This window comes from Echinops telfairi, unplaced genomic scaffold (assembly GCF_000313985.2).
Source record: "Echinops telfairi isolate 266 unplaced genomic scaffold, ASM31398v2 ScPeMD7_7469;HRSCAF=8507_1, whole genome shotgun sequence".
In the NCBI taxonomy this organism is placed as follows: Eukaryota; Metazoa; Chordata; class Mammalia; order Afrosoricida; family Tenrecidae; genus Echinops; species Echinops telfairi.
Genome location: NW_022111373.1, coordinates 64,950,689 through 64,955,294, shown reverse-complemented (window position 1 = coordinate 64,955,294; position 4,606 = coordinate 64,950,689). Strand labels below are relative to the sequence as shown.

Sequence of the window (4,606 nt, the reverse complement as noted above, 5' to 3'; positions counted from 1 at the left end):
CCCCAATAAAATGATTAAAAAAAAAAAGAATATCACTTGGCCTCTTTTCACTTCACAAGGAGGGCGGAGAATCAAAATAATCATGGCAAGGCTAATCTTTAGAAAGTCAGACATATCTCTACCCTATTTCCTTCTTGGCCAATTCTGAGGACAAGCTTCCCTCCTACATCACTCTCTACATTTCTGTTAGGTTTGCTAATTAATTGCAATGACCCACATAACTCACATACTCTAGTCATAAATATGGGATTTATTAGTTGAGCCTTAGTGGTGCAGTTATTATGTGTTGGGCTGCAAACTGCAAGGTCAGGTCAGAAACACCAGCTGCTTTGCAGGTTAAAGAAGGGGCTTCTACCCCATGAAGAGTTACTCTTGGAAATTCATAGTTACAGTTCTATCCTCTCCTATAGTGTCATTGTGAGTCAGCATCTATGCAAGGGTGGTGAGTTTGCTTTGGTTTTGATTTGTTAAGAATGTTAGCAGGTTAAAAATCAGGATCACACATCCTACACTACCATTAGCCTCAACCTGAAAGTGCCTATTCTAGTTTCATGGGATAGCCAACCGATGTCCTCATGTTAAGTGCCCTGGAGTTACCCCATTTCCACAATCATGTTTCCTTCCTGGGGGCAACTTTCCGTTCTATGTAGACCAAGATAATCAATGCTCTGTCTTTTCTTCTGGCTCTTGGTTTTGTTTCTGCTTTTCTGGTGTCATAGCTTTCTGTCACATTACCAAAATATTAGAAACTCTCATTGAGCAGTTCTAAGAGTATGCAACATAATAAGATCAAAGAGAATATCCTTATCAGATTAAGTACATCCAAACCTGGTTAAATGCATTTACTTTAGCAGTTCTTTAATTTCATAAGTAATTTTTCCACTTATGTTCCTATTATATGTTTTCAATTCTTTTATCGAAGTTGATCGTATTTTCCTTATAGCTATTATTATGTGATTGGTATTGTCTACATAGCTACATAGCCTTTTCACAAAGTGTTTCTAAATCTGTAGATTGAAGAAAACACTTTCAATTTTCCATTCCCTTTTCTGTAGCTTGAATACAATGCTTTATATTTTCCATTCTTTTTTCCCCATTATATTGGCAATCTTATATTATTCCAAATATGAGTGTGCCTACCTAGAAAATTACTTTTCCTCCCCCCTTGTCTGGTTTGTTCTCAGAAGAGAATAACATCTAAAAGACTATCATATTACTAAATTAAACACTACAGAAAAAAAGAAAATGCTTCATATAGGTTACTCTCAACATTATCAATTGTGGACAGAAAGATAGAACAAAAATACCTAGTCATCACTGCCTCTACAAAATAATACACCTGAAGTAATATTTTTTGATTATGGAAATCAGGTGATGTGTGGAATAGGAATAGCAGTTATAAAGATAGTCTACTTCTTTTCAGCTACCCTAAGGTGTTGGCAAAGACATTTTCAAAAGGACAAGGTGTTGCAGACTATAGAGAACTGAGTTGGGCAGAAATCCCTAAAGATATTATGAAGCTCAAAAGTGTTGTCATTTTTCCCACACTGGAGTTCAATGACCATGCACCCTAGAGGGTTGTCCTGGTACTTGCTTTCAGAACAGATTTCCTCCACAAGAGCCCTCTGATGCCAATATTCACATTCACAATGTTCTCATGCCATGACTGTGCCTTCATAGCCATCTTCCAGATATAAAAATGTCAGCCTTGAAAGATATTGCTTACACATTTTGCACAAATTTATGAAGCAGTTATGATAATAGCTGTCACCTGTTTTCCCTGAGAATTCACTACACTTGTGGGTGTCTCTATGTTGTAGGCAGGGCAACATAAAGCTGCTCCAGGGTACAAAATTAGTAAATGATGGAGTAGAAACTTAGAGTTAAGTTCGCTGGTGTAAAGCGTTCACATTCAGCAATTTCAGGAATATGACGTAAGGTACATTTTGGAGACTTTAGAGTGCTATTATCACATAGCACTTACTTTCCATGAAGCATAATATTTTTTTCTTTAAATCTAGCAAATATCCTAGATTTTACTTGGAAGACCAATAAATAATTATAAGAAAATTAAATGACCTCATCAAAACAACTGCAGAAATATGCTCTGTGCCAAGTTCCAGGACCTACACCAGAAGCATCACTCTCTTTACAGTCACATGAGAAGAAATGGTGTGAAATCCTGGCTGATTTCTTCGAGTTAAGAAGAAAGAAGGAGAACCCAAATCTACTCCAAATTCAATGCCAATTTCCACAAGGCAGATGTGAGAACTGTCTTCAACCTCCATTCCCCGCCCCCCCTGGCTTGAGGCCAATTGTGCCACCCACAGAACTCTACCTCTCTGATAGGTTTGATAATCTATTGTATTTATCATAACTCAAAGGCAATACTATTGTTGAGGAAAGCAATAGACTACAACTGTGGGAAGAGATAATGGAGGCTAGAGGCCCACTGTAAAACAGATCATTAGTTGCCTAAGTTCAGGGGAAGTAAAAGAAAATGAAAACAAGTCCATGAGAGCTAAAATATGACTCTGAATATATCCCACGATAATTTAGAGAACCTCTCAAAACCAGATTTAACACATGCAGCACAGATGACTGAAAGATCACAAATGTGTGGCATGATGTAAAGAACATCATATATGATGAAAGACAAACTCATTAAAAGAATAAGGGAAACAAAAACGACCAAAGTGTATGTTAGAACAAACTCTAAAATGTGTTCTCTCATTCTGTCTCTCTCTTTTTTAGGGAGCAGGGTACTTCTCTTTATTTTATTTTTAACATTTTTTATTGGCATATTTATTTCATACAGTTCAATATTTCAGAAATGTGGTACAATCATCATTACAATACATTTTAGAGCATTACCTTCTTCCTCATACTCATAACTGAAATTTTCTTGAATGCACCATAATTAAAGCTATGGAAGAGGGGAGATGTCCCCCAGGGGAGCTTCTGCATCAGAACCAACCATGATGGCTGTGACTTAAAACCCTCAGGTAGCCCTGGCATCATCACCTGGAAGCATCCCAGGGGACACTGTTGCATGGAACCCAAAGAAGTGGTGGTGCTTCCCTCAGTACTTTAGGACATTCCATGAATCCTCACACACTTTTATTCTAGGATTCAGGCACTCAGCAGGCTCAGCTCTTAAGAATACTTGCAGCCACACAGAACAATCAATCCCGAGTGCACACAGCACCCAATCCTAGCCCAATGGTCCAATCAAAGCCATGGTCCCACAAGGGGTCCAGAATCTCCCATAGAAGGAGTGGATCTTGCTCAGAGTGAGTTGTCTTTGAAAAGAGAGGCAGGAGTGGACCAGGAAGTACAAGAGAGAATGAGACTGAGTATCAGGCAGTTCCCTAGGAACCCTTATTTCTTTCTACTTCCCCTACTTGCAACTACCAGGGAAACCCTGGAGTCCCCTGGATTCAGGGGTTTTGCTTTGAGGTAGGGCTGCTCACCCATTTTCTTAGGCTACTGCGTGCTTTGCTACTTCTGGCTTTGGCCCTTCCAGGCTTTGTAGTTGGACAAGTGGTGTCTCGTAGGACTGGGTATCTGATTAGGCTGGATAGGGAAGGCCACTTGGCTATCCTCTCCACTGGATTCTCCTGCCTCGCAGCATTACCTGGCTCTGCTGAGAAACAAAAGGCCATGGCAGCAGCTGGTAAAAGTGGTCAGTAGGATTGGCTGAAGTTGCCTTGGATCAAGTAGAAGAATTGAAGAAAACCTACAGGCAGCTGACAGTGATGGTTCACCCTGACAAAAATCACCATCCTCAGGCTGCGGAGACTGTCAAGGTTTTGTAGGCAACCTGGGACATTGTCAACCACCCTGAAAAGTGGAATATGAGATGAAATAAATGGCAGAGAACGAGCTGAGTCAGAGAAGGAATTTCTGTCCAAGCTACAGGATGACCTCAAGGAAGTCAATAAGTACTACGATGTGTAGCTGTTGTCAGGGAAAGCACAGCAGCTTTGCAAGGGCCCAAGAGGGCCAGATACAGTGCTGAGTGTAATAGGTTGCATCCTGAAGGAGACTTTTGGGAAAAGTCAAGCATCTTAGGTCTCAAGAGAATTTATTCTGCACAGAAAGGCGTGTGTCATCACAGAGTGGGCTGGATGCCAATGTGTGTGAATTTCCCCAGGTACCGCAGAGTCTCCTATCATGTCACATTTGGTTCTTGCATCCCAAGCCCAATGGAAGGCAGGGAGCTACCCCAGATACCCCTCCTGATGATCTGCAGGATTTCTTAAGCCAAGTCTTTCAAGTATCACCTGGGTAGATGGCCAAATGGAACTTCATTGCATCTCCACCCTCTAAACCAGGGACTACCACAGCTTCCAAGCCCAACAGCAGAGTATCCAAGGAAGAAGCCAAACTGAAGTGGTAGAAGAATGGGAGAAGGCCCTTCCCATGCTGCCAACCCTTCCTTCTTTCCGCAAATCAATACCAGGGATGTAAAGGGGCTGTGTGCAGCACAGGATGGATTTTATTTGTTTATTTAAAATTATTTCTTAAAGGGAAAAATTTAAGTTCAAACTCTTCTTTTACTACGTGTATGAAACACTCTTCCTTCTCCACCAGTACCTAGGAA

General features: G+C 40.7%; 1 pseudogene; it reads left to right on the top strand.

Moving 5' to 3' along the window:
• The window catches only part of LOC101640267, an 8,224-nt pseudogene extending 3,822 nt beyond the window's left edge, over positions 1 to 4,402 (top strand).
• Positions 4,403 to 4,606: the final 204 nt, after the last annotated feature.